The sequence below is a fragment of the Ornithodoros turicata genome, chromosome 4 (genome assembly GCF_037126465.1).
Source record: "Ornithodoros turicata isolate Travis chromosome 4, ASM3712646v1, whole genome shotgun sequence".
In the NCBI taxonomy this organism is placed as follows: Eukaryota; Metazoa; Arthropoda; class Arachnida; order Ixodida; family Argasidae; genus Ornithodoros; species Ornithodoros turicata.
This window is the reverse complement of record NC_088204.1, coordinates 22,892,672-22,908,270: the sequence shown is the minus strand read 5'-3', so window position 1 is coordinate 22,908,270 and position 15,599 is coordinate 22,892,672. Positions and strand designations below refer to the sequence as shown.

At 46.5% G+C, this 15,599-nt stretch overlaps 1 protein-coding gene across 2 annotated transcripts in view; it reads left to right on the top strand.

Annotated features, from left to right (window-relative positions):
- The window catches only part of LOC135391325 (uncharacterized), a 686,593-nt gene that overhangs the window by 560,479 nt on the left and 110,515 nt on the right, over window positions 1-15,599 (top strand). The window lies entirely within an intron of this gene.

Below are 15,599 nucleotides of genomic sequence, written 5' to 3'. Positions count from 1 at the left end.
GTCTAGCACTCTCACGTCATGCTGAATGCATAGGTTCGACCTTGATTGCTTTATAGTACTTTTAAAAGACACGGGACTCTCACTTGACGTGTGACGTCATAACCCTCTGCTACCCACCTGCTGAGCTGGGTCAGTGGGAGTAGGTACCCAAGTAACCCTCGAGCGACGAGAGTTGAATTTTCGCCGGTAGGTTATGACGCCACTTCCGTCACAGTCGATTTTTCCCCCAGTAAGGGCTACCCCTGAGTTACCCGGGTAGAATGAAAAAAACGCACCCTTGGTTTCGGACACGCGCTTGGTAACTGCGACATTGATGACAAATCATCTGATTCCTCACTTTCGTTGTAAAGCATACTCTCCACCGGTAGAACAGAACCTAGAGAAATCGTGTATTCACATGAGCGACATCCTCACGGTAGATTCTAGTGGAAGAAAAAGCGAAAACACTGCTCACAGGGCCGAAGTTCCGTCTTGTGTGATGTTGAGCATCCATACGGTGCGGAATATCGAGAGTAGCGTACTGGGCATCTAGCAGACGTCACTTAGCAGACGACACCGTCAGCCTGTTTTCCTGTCGTCTGCTACGGAATATCTTGTGGCTGTGTAGCAGGATATTCCCCACGCTCACGCGACAGCAGAAAGCTATGACGCTTTTCGCATCTTTCGCTTCTGGGGGAATGTGGCTCGTGTGAATACACGGAAAGGCGAATGTGAAGAATACCGGTGAGGTGAAGCCCAGTGTTGCTGGACTGCTTTTCCGTGGAGGAGCGCCGAATCAGTCGAAGGACAATGTATTCATTTTCTGATTATCTGTGCCACCTGGGGATGAGTAATTGTGTCCACTGAAACGTCATACGGCATGGATTGATGTCCCACTGTTACTTTACCATGTTTTTGGTGCGGAGTCTCGTTTGAAATAAATTGCTGAATGGTCATTCGCGCACTCAATTTTGCAGTCAAAGAGGAATTTGGGCAACATTGCTACTCAACGATGATTGAGGTAGGTAACGACACCATATCTACGTTCCGGCTGATCCGTTGACCCATTCAGCATACACACAGAGCTTGGATTGCAGACTACGTGGAATATTTCATTACATGTACCATAACGGGGAACCTCTCCCAGGGAATAGCACCGCGCCGAGTAGAAGATTATATTATATGCGTGGATGATTCCTCATAAAAGGCTGCCTCACCTGGCGTATGTCGGGAAGGGTTCCTAATGAGCCATGCAGGTTATAATCCTTCATATGTACGCATTCCCGTTCTCCCTCCACCAATATTGCGTCTACTGGAGGGGTGCTGTAACTTGAGACGCGAAACCCGAACCGAAATTGTCAAGCTCCCGTCTGCCAGGTGGCTCGCTTAAACAGAGTGGACACGAAGAAAATCTTTGAACCAGGTTGTCTAGCAGTATAGTTGACTGGATGAGCGCATGTGCAGAAGTCTGATAATAGGTATAAATGGGCAGAATAGCATACAGGGTGTTCCACGAGAGGATGTCACTGATTCCTAAAAGTAGGTTTTACATCGAAAAATTATGAAACTATACTTGGAATACTGTCATACAGACCTTTGCCGCAGGTTGTTGGCGTTTGCAATCGTGTCACGCATTAATTAAGCTAATTTGCAAAATTTAACTCGGAAAATTGCCAAGCAACGGCAGCATTTTCGTTTGCGAATTCGGAAGCCTATGACCCTAACACACAATTTCAATCAAACTCACGGGGTTTTTCGCAGGATTTCAACAAAAAATTGACAGCCGAAAATCAACCGCTGGGCGAAGGGCTCTCGCTGCCATTTCCGTCTCCGGAACCGTTGACTCCGTCCAAATGTCCTCCTTGCGCAAGAAGAATAGAAAGCACGCCACAATCCCACCTTTTGTCCTATAATCAACGGGTCTTCGTCAGTCACCAGTTACTTGGAATGAACGGTTGCGCGACACTGCCCCCGATCAGAATAAAACCATGTCGCTCCCTTCGACTTTGCCTGGATAAAGGCGGAGCGAAAAGTTCCGCAAACGCAAATTTCACCGATCATAGGGCTATTGCAGCAAAATTTGCACAGCACCATTTCGGGCCCAAGCGGCTCCGGATCCAACAGTAGGTAGTTTCATTAAAGCGGGTTTTGCATGGTGTTTCAAGTGGCATGGAGCCAAGGAAAACTACAAAACCTGTAGTAGGAAATCCACAGAAAAGGCGATGCATCTTGCCAAGTGCGAACACCTCGAGTTAATTTATTTTAAAGTGCTGCCGTCGTGTGCTAACTACCGCGCGTTGCATTTTTTGGGGCGCTGACGTTGCTGCTCACTCGTACCACCTGCCGCGCAGAAACAGGTATAAACTTCGCGCGGTGTCAAACGGCTTTTTCTGCTGTCAAATTTTTGTAGGAATCTTGTGAAAAAACACGTGATTTTTATTGGAATAGTGTGTACGGTTATACACTCTTAAAAATGAACTTCACCGCATAGCACGCTCCTAGCCAACCATAATCTGGAATGATATCGTTGTCTGCCCTTATTTGATGAAAACGGGAGGCGTACGCCTTTTTTGTGACACTTATGCTGTTTAATTGTCACAGAATTGTCCTACTGTTTTCAACGAATCAGATCAGAGAACGATATCATTCGAGATGATGGTTGGTTAGGAGCGTGCTATGCGGTGAAGTTGGGCTACGGAATTCATGAAGAAAATTGCTGCCTTTGCTTGGCAATTTTTCGAGTTTTATTATGCAAATTAGCTTACTTAATGCGTGACCCGAATGTAAACGCCCTCACTCTGCGGCAAAAGTCAGTATGAGTGTATTCCAAGTAGTTTTATATTTTTAAGTAGAACCTATTTATACAAATGTAGCGACAACCTCTCGTGGAAAACACTATATAGTAGTTGCGCAACATAAGTTCATGTGGAAGATGCGCAACAAGCAGTCATAGATAGATTCGTACGAATTCTTGTGACAATTATGCCGTTACGTTAACTATCACAAAAAAGGCTTATGCCCCAGGCTTTCCGCTAATCAAAAGTGATTCTGTGCAGCGGTTGGTACAGTTCTCTGTGCACTCTAAAAACAGAACTTCACCGCATAGCAGGATATGCACCAATCATTGCCACGAATGATAGAGTTATCACTTCTGATTCGAAAGAGAGAGTGGGGCGTACGCCTTTTAGTGTCAATTATTTTGTGTCAATTATCCAAATTGACACAAAATAATTGACGGTAATAAAAGCGGTTCGCCTTCCTGTCTCTTCGAATCGGAAGCGATACACTCTTAAGAATGAACTTCACCGCATAGCACGCTCCAAGCCAACAATCGCCTCGAATGATATCGTTATCTGCCCTGATTTGTTGAAAGCGGGAGGCGTACGCCTCTTGTGTGACACGTTTGTTGTTCATAATTGTCACAGAAAAGGCGTACGCCTCCCGTTTTCAACAAATCAGGGCAGATAACGATATCATTCGTGACTATGGTTGGCGCAGAGCGTGCTATGCAGTGAAGTTCATTTTTAAGAGTGTAACCTATCATTCGTAGACCTACACTCTAAAAACTGAACTTCACCGCATAGCACGCTCTGCGCCAACCATTGCCAGGAATGATAGGGTTATCGTTTCTGATTCGAGGAGAGAGGGAGGCGTACGCCTTTTTGTGTCCATTTGGATATATGATAATTGACACAAAAAGGCGTACGCCTCACTCTCTCCTCGAATCAGAAGCGATAACCCAATCATTCGTGGCAATGGTTGGCGCAGAGCGTGCTATGCGGTGAAGTTCAGTTTTTAGAGTGTATAGCCTTCGATAACCCTATCATACGACTCACTATATCACTCCTATTAGACCCGCTAGCTATGTGGTAGCGTTACACTCCTAGAGTGGAAAACCTCACCACTTCATCGTCAAACTATAATTGTTCTTGTTGTTGTTTATTGTATTCCGCATAAACATATTACCCGCACTTTACCTGTGGCACAAAACATTCTTTAGCCCGACGGTATCTATATCTGTTATTAGATATCACTCTTAAAAATGAACTTCACCGCGCAGCACGCTCCTAGCCAAACATAATCTCAAATGATATCGTTATCTGCCCTGATTTGTTGAAAACGGGGGGCGTACGCCTCTTCTGTGACAATTATGAACAGCGTAAGTGTCACAAAAAAGGCGTACACCTCCCGTTTTCAACAAATCGGGGCAGATAACGATATCATTCGAGATGATGGTTGGCTAGGAGTGTGCTATGCGGTGAAGTTCATTTTTAAGAGTGATACAGAAAGACTACCTTTCTCATGCGCTACAAAAACAGCACCTCATCACATAGCTTCTGCTTTGAAATGACCGCATTTTCGACTTAGGATACGCACGTTTGCAGAAGTGCCAATTTATGAACTTTGAGCTGGAGCACTGCACGGGCACTAATTTGCCGGAATGACACGGCCCGTACCCGACTCCACGGAAACTTACCCGACCGTAGCCAACACAACCTAGATAGAGAAACCCTGCGCATTGCCTCCTCTTTCTCCTTCGCTACGTGGACATATATTGTCAGAATTCGTCCGCTACTGCGATTCACCGTTCTGCGAATTCAAGAACTCGCAAATGATTGCAGCTCACCTGGAACCTGCAGACCTAAATATTGAGACAAAAAGTGCAAGACGCCTTCCAGAATATCACTTCTGAGAAAGATTGAGACCGTTTTGCTTTATTTAGTCCATTTAGTACGCGGGGACATTCAATCACAACTCGCAGACGACGGTGGTTCTTCTCCATGGCTACCACCGCTGAAAGCACGTTCGTGATTGGCAACGGCCTTTGAAAACACGATCCTGATTGGCTGACTCTTAATTGCTACTTCAAGTCAACGAGCGCGGAGGCTTTCTGTATCTAGGTGGTGTTGCACTAGCCCAACCCGGCTCGCGAAAACTCAGCCTGGTCGAGGCGCGGCCCGCAGCCGCATGGGTAGATTTGACACGCGATTAGTCCAACAGGTTCAACCCACATAAGGTAGAGATTCATAATATACAGCGTGCGTAAACCCTTCATAATTGAACGCGCAAGCGCAGCCGTTGATGCGATTTATGCTTGTGGCAACTTGTCGAATCTCGCGCCTGTCCGCGATGCACGCCGCGGCGAGGGTGTGATCCTCAACGTGGCAAGGTCGGGAATAACGCGACGCCTATGTTATAGCGTTTGAGCAGCGAGACGGAGGAAGGACCCAGGCATTCGGAGGTTTTCAAAACGAATGCTCAGGATGAAATAATGTGAAAGAATGGCCCAAAAAACGTCGGCCCGACTCAGGCCCGAGAACTGTCGGACTGGACTCGAGCCCGCAGTAAAAACGACTTTGAAGCCTAATTGCGGCGCGCGGGCCAGCTGGGCCGGGCTCTGTACTTTCACAGAACACACTCTTAAAAATGAACTTCACCACATAGCACGCTCTTAGCCAACCATAATCTCGAATGATATCGTTATCTGCCCTGATTTGTTCAGAACGGGAGGCGTACGCCTTTTTTTCGACACTTATGCTGTTCATAATTGTCACAAAAAAGGCGTACGCCTCCCGTTTTCAACAAATCAGGGCAGATAACGATATCATTCGAGATTATGGTTGGCTAGGAGTGTGCTATGCGGTGAAGTTCATTTCTAAGAGTGCAGGACTTTGACCACATACGACTGCGAAGGGCAACCATTCCTCAAAATGATGTCGTTTCCACCACTGACTTGTGAAAAGCGCTACGCGTACGCCTTTTTCTGACAGTTAACACAACTGCATGGATGTCACAAAGTGGCATCCGCCTCCCGTTTTCAACAAATAGGAGGCGAGAACGATGTCATTCCGGGTTAACAGCGTGTTCTGCAGTGAAGGTTTACGAGTGTACACGGTCTAAAAAGTATATAGTAGGAATTAGAGATGGGACGAATCCAAATTTTTTTGAGAGATTAAAAAGCCAGAAAAACACTTCTAGTGAAAAGTGCTTTCAGGCAGAATATGATTCCTTCGTTGAAATGAAAAATAAATTAAATAATGCTTCAGTTTCAGGAGAAAATATACCCATATAGTTCTTCAACGTAATTTCTTTAATGTGTTTACATCGACTACAAGAAATGCATAAATTCTCGAGTCTGAATTATTTCCATAAAACTACGCAACAATCATAAGCAAAACCAGGTTATTTTTTAAAATTTGCAATGTAACAGTTCCTGTCTGAACTATTTCAGTCCAGAGCAATGTAAACAAACAAACAAGAAAACACCCGCCGGCCAATCAGGCTTTCTGCGGACTCCGGAGGCGCCAAGTTGAAAAAGAAACAATCAAACGGTGATTGGTGGATTCGAAAGATTCGATTCGTCCTATTGGGCATTGGGATTCCCGAATCTCGAATCCCTGCCTAGGATTCGAGGATTCGTGGATTCGGATGGCACATCCCTAGAAGTAATGTATTGCTTTTATTTGGTAAAGCCGTTTTGCGCTAACCTTCAAATTTGTAGCGATGCTAGAGTATCGCGCTACTTTCGAGTGAGGATACGGGTACAGAAGTATTAGATACTTTTAGTACAGCGTGCGCTATCATCTTTGCGCACGTAAGGGATAGCGTTTATGGTTCTGCGCACGCCCATAACAGAAAGGGAGCTTCGCGCAGTGCGCAGAGCCACCAACGCTATCCGTTACGTACGCTCTCGCCTTTGCGTACGGTGTCTTAAAACGCTCTATTGTCGCGGTAGCCTATAGTTTCGGTAGAGGGCACATCCTAAAAGCAACACTTAATTGCATATCACGCTCTGCACTCTTAAGTATGAATTTCACCACACAGCACGCTCCTAGCCAACCATCATCGCGAATGACAACGTTCTCGCCCGCGATCTGTTGTAAATGCACTCTAACAACAGAGCTTCGCCGCATAGCACGCTGTGCGCCAAACATTGCCACGAGGGAGAGGGGCGTACGCCTTTTTGTGGCAATTTGGATATATCGTAATTGCCACAAAAAGGCGTACGCCTCCCTCTCTCCTCGAATCAAAAGCGATAACCCTATTTCGTGGCAATGGTTGGCGCACAGCGTACTATGCGCTGAAGCTCTGTTGTTAGAGTGTGGGATGCGTATACGCATTTTTTGTGACAATTATGAACACCATGAGTGTCACAAAAAAGGCGTACGTCTCCCGTTTTCAACAAATCAGGGGCGAGGACGTTGTCATTCGGGATGATGGTTGGCTAGGAGTGTGCTATGCGGCGAAGTTCATTTTTAAGAGTGTGTGCCAACCATGAGAATGGTAGGGCTCTGATTCGAAAAGAGAAAGAGGCATACGCCCTTTTGTGGCAATTATCATATATCGTAACGGACACAAAATGGCGTACTCCCCCATTCACTTCGAATCCGAAGCGATACCTTCGTGGCAATGGTTGGCGCCACAGCACGCTACGCAGTACGCACTGATGTCTTGTTCTGAGAGTGTGGTCAGATTACACATTTTCAGGCGTCATGTACACTGCACTCTTAAAACATAACTTTACCGCGTAGCACTGGGGAGGCCAACCATTAGAGAGAATGATACCGTGATTACTCCTGATTTGTAGAAAGCGAGAGGCACACGCCTTCTTGTGACTATTAACATAACTGCGTAAGTCTCACACAAAATGCGTACGCTTTCCGTTTTTAACCGATCAGTGGGCATTGGGTCAGTCATTCGGAAAGGTGGCTGACTAAGAGGATGCTATGCAGTGAAGTTCCGTTTTGGGAGAATGAGGCACCCCTACAAAGCAGAAAAAAATTGCGATCTTGTGTTCTAATAATTTGTATCGAAATGGCAACTTTTCACAGCACTGTCGAAGCAGAGCTATAGCAACCCGCCTATATTTCTGCTTGGAGTTGTCGGTGGGAGCGGAACAAAATTCCCAATTTGCCGAATCTCCCGCTCAATGTCAGCCGACTGGAAAATTGGCCCTCGAAGCATGGGTATCGCGGCTTGAGAAAGGCACGCGGGGTCCTCCCGAAAAAGTACGGCTTCTCTTCTGGAGAACGGCCTCTTGTGAGATTATGATTGGTAGCTTATACGATCCGCCGGAAACTGTAGCGAAGGAATGGCCCATACCTAATGGCAAAGCGTGCAATTGTATTTTCGTCCACAAGGAGAAACTAAATTCACGTCTTTCGGGACACGCAAAATAAAGCTTGTGGATTTCCTCCGTGACCGAACTCAAAACCTGCACTTTCCTACTTCTTCTGGAAAAGCGGAGTTTTAATCGAACGCTGACAAACATAAGGGTGAGGCAAAGTACATTTGAGGGCAAGAGTGTAACATAAGGTGCGGCATTAATTTCTGTCTGTCTCTATCTCTATAGTTGTGTACGTTTATTCAACCCTCGCGACCCGAGAGTCGGAGAGTCGTGACGTCTGAGTGTCATCGTACGTCAGCGACTGCAGTGACTCGCATCGAGATGAGAGTCGCTGCACTCTTAAAAATGAACTTCGCCGCATAGCACGCTCCTAGCCAACCATCATCTCGAATGATATCGTTATCTGCCCTGATTTGTTGAAAACGAGAGGCGTACGCCTTTTTGTGACACTTATGCTGTTCATAATTGTCACAGAAAAGGCGTACGCCTCCCGTTTTCCACAAATCAGGACAAATAACGATATGAATCGAGATGATGGTTGGCTAGGAACGTGCTATGCGGTGAAGTTCATTTTTAAGCGTGTGGGAGTTGACTCTCGAGCACCTCTACTGTTGATTCCTCGAATTTTCGAACGGCAGTCTATGCCAGGGCGATGACGTCACGAGAGCCTCACCAGGGCATTTTCGCCCAGCAAGAGCTGTTCGAGCTGTTCTCGAGCTGCTCGAGTCCAATAAACGAACACAGCCTATGGCTCTATTTCTACGTGTCTCTATTCCTGCATAATAACCTCACCGCATAGCACGTCGTGCGCCAACCATTGCCACGAATGATAGTGCTATCGTTTCTGATTCGAAGAGAGAGAGAGAGAGAGAGTGTGTGTGTGTGAGAGAGGGGGTTACACCTTTTTGTGTCAATTATGATATATCCAAATTGACACAAAAAGGCTTACGCCCCCCCCCCCCCTTCTCTCTTTGAATCGGAAACCCTATCATTCGTAGCAATGGTCGACGTACAGCGTGCTATACGGTGAAGTTCTATTTTTTTAGAGTGCAGAACTTCATAGCGTACACGGTTAAAACAGAACTTCACCACATAGCACGTTCCTATCCAACCATCGTTCCGAATGATATCATTCTGTGTCCATATTTGCTGAAAATGGGAGGAGGCGCCTATCAAGGTCAACTTATGCATGTCCCAGACTGGCTCCTCCCCCTCTTTTGTACGAATCATGACACAGAATAATATCATTCAGAATGGTGGTTGGCTAGGAGAGTGCTATGTTGTGAAGTTCTATTTTAACAGTGTAGCACGCTCTGCGCCAACCATTGCTAGGAATGATAGGGTTGTCGCTACTGATTTAAAGAGTGAAGGCGGCATACTGCTTTTTGTGTCAATTTGAATATATCATAATTAGAGAGCGAATTTTTAGGGACTCACAGGGGCGCTCTTGACCGCATACCACGCAGTATGCCAATCATCATCGCGGATGATATCGCTCTGTCTCCCGATAAGCCGTGAAATAGGCGCACACCTTGTTATCTATCAACTTTCCTCCCAATCGGAAGAAAAAAACGATGCGATTCTGAAGGTTGGTTGACCTAACGATTTATATGCGACGAAGAGCGTCACCTGTTAGTGCAAAAAATACGCTCTCTAATCATAATCGCCACAAACAAACAAACAACAACTTTATTTCAGGATAATGGGTGGGAAGTTTCATCGCCAAGCGCGATACTCTGCCACATTGCTGGAGGTGAAGCAGGGAATGAAGGAATGGGTCCCGTTACAATGAGTCTGCGATGCGAATGAGAAGTGATAATCCTATCATTCGCAGCAGTTGTTGGCGCACAGCATACTATGCGGTCAAGTTATGTTTTTAGATTGCACGCGGAAAACACGGTTACCCAAGACGGCTCTACACATATATACTCTCAGAAAAAAGGTTGGAGTAGTTACACCTTTTAGGAGGTAATAGTTGTCGCATATGGTGTCCCTAAAAGGTTGCAAAGTTTTACCTGTTACCTACGAATGATAGGGTTACCAATTCTGATTCGGTGAGCGAACGGGGCGTAGGCATTATTTTGTAGCAAATTGGACATATGATAATTGATTTTACCACCCTTTTACACCGTTTATCAGAGGCTATGTTGACCTACACTTTTGGAAATGAACTTCACCGCATAGCATACTCCTAGCCAATCATCATCTCGAATGATATCGTTATATGCCTTGATTTGTTGAAAACGGGAGGCGTACGCCTTTTTATGACAATCATGAACAGCATACGTGTCACAAAAAAGACGTACGCCTCCCGTTTTTCAACAAATCAGGGCAGATAACGATATCATTCGAGATGATGATTGGCTAGGAGTGTGCTGTGCGGTGAAGCTCATCTTTAAGAGTGTAGGTGGTAACTATAGAAGTTACCACCTTTTCACCCCCTTCTTTTTTCTTAGAGTATAGGCGCGTAGCAGAATAAAGGAAAAGTTTGTGCCACGGCTCACCTGTTATCTTGCGCGGCTACTGTGCTGCAATCCACAACACTATATAATACAGGAAATATTGTCGTATCCTCAATTCATGATCCTCCTCTATTCATAATTGAGATTCAGCAAAAACTTTTATACTGGGAACGAAATCAGAAATCCCGACGAAAACGTTTCCACCACCTTCTCCACTTTGAACAGGCAATATCCTGGCGTTCGCAGCCCGACAGACACACACGCACTACCACATCTCCGATACCCTGACTGCTCCAGGACAACCGGTATGGCGGAGATACCTGGAGGGCAGTCGTCCCCGTGATTCCAGCACCCAGGCGACAGCGGTGAAAAATATCTCGAGTAACAAACGGCCGCTTACCTCTGCCATCCTCCATGCCCTGTTTTCGTTTTTTCTACCGGTGTACTTTTTTTTTTCTCAGCTGAGAGTCTGTTTTTTGACGATGCTCGGCGACGGTCCGTCAGGCGTGCTACGTCGCGTTACGCTGGATGCCGTCTCTTGGACACGGACTTGGCGCGGAATCGCGGCGGGTGGGAACCTTGGCATTTGCTCCCCCCTTGCAGGGTTTCAGCTCCGCCCTGCTGAGCTGTGCCGGGGTGCGGATTTCAGCGGCTGTCCGAGTGAGTTGGGAAAGTTTCGATCGGTTTTTCTGGTTGGGTGTGCGAGGATCGAAGGCGGAGCTCCGCTACGTTGACTTTTGCACAGCGTTGTGCCATGTGGGTTGTCAAAAGCGGCTGTTAAAAGCCTCTTGTTGTATCGCATAGACAACGATAAGAACAATTTGGTTTTAGGCTGCAAATTGCTCTGGACATCCTCGTTTACGTTCGCAGGGGGTGCTGCAGTGTATAGGAATCAGCGCTGATCCGTATAAGCTTGTTTAGTTGGGTTAATTGTGAAGCTGTGACTGCCTTGCTGCGATCCCTAATGTTTGACTTAAATTGTATTAGATGTATACTCACCGCACTATAGGAACTTATACGTGGCTTGCGAGAAGGAGAGACAACGGATCCTATCGTCTCATTTTTTTTAAGGGTGATACGTTCATTGCAGCTCAGTCTCCGTCCATACCGGGAAGAGTTTTACTCGACTTTATTTATTTTGTACCTAGCCTTTGAGCTCACTAAGTCGCCAGTGCTCTTGGTCGTTTTGTTTCACAGTAGCGTGCGTGATACTCGTGTTACTATATTTCAAGCTCCTTCAACAGATGTGTAGTCTACTTAATATTACGTTATCCGAGTATTCACATGAGCGATATCCTCACTGGAAGATTCTAGTAGCAGAAAAAGCAAACACTGGGCACGGAGCCAAAATTCTGCCCCGCGTTATGTTGCGCATTCACACGGTGTTGGAATATAGGAAGTGGCATACTGCGGATTTAGCAGACGACACTTAGCATATGATATCGTCAGCGTCTTCTCCTGTCGCCTGCTACGGAATATCCTGTGGCTATGTCGCATGATATTCCCCACGGATAGCAGTGCACATGAAGATACGACGTTGAGCGCTCACGTTCACGTGACAGCGGAAAGCTATGGCGATTTTCGTATCTTCCGCTGGAGTATTCTTGGAAATGTCGCTCGTGTGAGTACACGGTACCTGTTGTATTCTTAATGAGTGAAACAAAGTATGTATAAATTGTAGCGTACTATACGCAGTTAGCTACCGTCCACATCGCAGCGCCAAAGAGTTTGTTTGCTCTCTTTCCCTTTTACACATCAAGCCCTTCTTGCCCTCTTGCGGGCGCGTTAAGTTGCTACTCCTGAGCGCAAGCGTTTTGCACTCCTACCGTTAGGTGGTTACGCTCGTACTCCGAGTTTCGTACGCGAGCGCGCTCGTCGCGCTCCAGCTTTTGGAGGGTACACGAAAAAGGGGTATCGTGCATGCTCCGTCACGTGACCTCTTCCTTTCTATCAACGAAAGCGAAGAAAGAGAACGCAGGACATGGGACGGCGGCAGAGCAGAGAGAGAAAGGGAGAAACGTCGGCCCAGCGAGCATGTTCAAGCGTCCAAGTGCCGTTTAATAGCTTCTCCAGGAGCACGAAACTCGGAACGCCCGAGAAGGAGTAAGAGAGCAGCTACTTTACGCGGAGTGACTGCAATGACATACAATTTTAGTGCATGATACGTCGTCCCACGCATAGGTAAGCTCCCTAAAGGCCGTATTCTATGTTTTATCATCATTGCACACCAGGAACTTTATCTTGGGCAACGCTGTGTAAGTTAAGTGCCACTGCGGGTAGCGGTAAAGCGCGGTAATACCCGTACATTACACCCTAAAAGCGGAACTTGCCCGCATAACGCGCTCCGTCAGTACTCCTCCCCGATACAAGGGAGTTCTAGCGAGTCGTCTTCGCAGGAACGAAACGACAGATTCGAGTGTTGCGTATGTGCATTACGAATCGGTGAACGAGTTATGAGAAGCGCGGTTTCGTATGAACGACCCACTCGCACTCAGTCGTTTCGTTGTACTCGGCTAGCAGGACCGATTGACATCGCGCACGAGATGACGGCTGTTGTCTACAGTAGCGGACCTGCAGTGGGACTGCGAGATGTTTACTGGTGCCGACGATGTACGAACGTATATACTCTGCGGTAAGTTGTTGGGTGTAACGAGGTATTCATTAGAGCGTTTCACAAGCATCAGCGACCAGTTGTGGCGTCAGAACATGTAGTCGGTGCGAGAAAGTTTGGGTGTATATGCAAGGCTCATTAAAGCTATGCAAAGTGCTCGTCCCCGTGTCGTTCCCTGTTTGGTCTAACTATCGAGAGGCACGCACCATTTTCAAAGCAAAACTGCCTCCAAGGTCATCGTGATTAATCAACTTGAGATCGAGTCGCTCAACTGCGCCACGATCTGCTTGACAGCGTGTTGACAACACGGTGACCGACGTAGATCGGCTCAACTGCAGCCGTTCGCAAAGGGAACGCCTGAAAGTGCACTGCGATATGTCATAATTACTAAAAAAAATATGTGAATGACTCTGTTGTTACTCAAATCCATCTGGAGTACATTTGGAGATGAACGATTTGTTAGCAGTCTCTGTAGTTCGCTTCCCATTCGCTTTTCGAATCGGCAGAATCGGTCGTTTGGCTCGGGAACAAACGACTCCCTAAACCTCCCTTGAGCGACGTAACGTAACAGTTAACAGTCCGCCAATCACGACCGTGCTTCCTGCGGCCGTAGCTCCATCAACCGCATGGGCAGAAACTGATAGCCACAGAATGCCTGTGTTTCCAAATCGACTTCGGTGATTGGCTGACATCTCGGCTGGCTCGGTACTATGTGTCTACGTGCGAAGGAGTAAGAGAAGGCTTTGAGTATTTGGGTGACGTTGCACAGAACGTGAAGTGAGCAAAACGTCATAGCCTTTTTCGTGCTCTTCCAACTATGGGTAATATTCTGCGACTGAGCCAAAATACATTTCATAGCAGACGACAGGGCCAATGATGTCGCCTGCTATGCGCGGAGCACGCCACTCCCAATATTCTGGCACCGTGCGAATGCTCAGCGTAAGTCGGGTAACTTGCGTCCTGCTACCTTTTTCTTCCACTGGAATATTACGGCAGCATTTCACTCGTGTGAATATGAGCTTAGCATAATAAAAAAAGGTAATTGGGGTGGATTTGCATGTAAGGTGTGCGTCACGGACTTGCCGTACGGATAATTTCGACCACCTGTTCTTCCACCTGGGGCTTCGACCACACGGCGCTGGCAACAATGTCTTCCTACCCCACATTGCCACCGTCCTCGTCCGAAGTTAAACCCGCGATCTTGAGCTCAGCAAGACAACCTGACTGAGCCAGCTATACGGTGAAGAGAGTATCTGAATTGACACAAAAAGGCGTACGCCTCCCATTTCCAATAAAGCGGGAAAGAGAATGCTTTGATTTCGTATAGCGGTATGGTTTGAGCGTGTTGTGCGGTGAAGTGGTGTCTGCAGGGCATACGCAGGATATTTTCCCCATTTTCAGCTTGTTCAAGGTAATGCTTTATAACTTCGATACCGAACACCAGGCGCTCGCAGTTCCTTTTCTCTCGTTCCTCTCCGTTGCGAGCCGCTTGTTCGAGGCCTTCATCGTATTGAGACAATAGAAGCTTAGCTGCCAAATCAGTCAGTCAGTGCGCTCAGCCAGTCTCCTACACACAAGACGAACGTTGTGCAAGCATGGTTACGCGGCCAAAAAAGGAAAAAAAAGAAGAAGGAAAGAAGAATTTATCTGCAACGACAAACTACAGATACTCCAATGCAGATAACATTAAAGGGCTGCTCAACAGAGTAATATATATAGAGGTATATACAGGGTGTTTCAGTTAAATCCCCGGGCTAAATAATTCGCGAACGGGTGCACCAATCCACGAGCTTTCTTTTTTACAAGTATCTGTCCGATACCACGTACAAGCTGCATACCATGTGAATGAGTGGGAGGCGCTCATTATTAAAATAAAAATGCAAATGAGTTTCGTAAAAAAGCGTAACTTCTAAAGCAGGGCGCTGTCGGCATTGAAATGGGTACTACCCCTTTTGGGACCTTCAGTGGACACCTTTTAGAGAAAAATCTGCCACCGAAGCGGGTCATTTGTTGCAGTAATTAATTGTTTTCGGTTTACGTATTTTTTTTGCGGCTGGTCGCGGCGAAGCGCAAAAGGGCGTATTTGATTGGTGTAATTCATTGGTGTAATTCATTGGTGTAAGGACGTAATTCATTGATGGATAAGGGAGTGAAAGAGCGTCCTTTTGCGCTTCGCAGCGACAAGCTGCGACAAAAATACGTAAACCGAAACTAATTAATTACTGCAACAAATGACCCCCTTCAGTGGCAGATTTTTCTCTAAAAGGTGTCCACTGAAGGTCCCAAAAGGGGTAGTACCCATTTTAATGCCGACAGCGCCCTGCTTTAGAAGTTACGCTTTTTTACTTAACTCATTTGCATTTTTATCTTAATAATGAGCGCCTCCCACTAATCCACACGGTGTGCAGCTTGTAGGTGG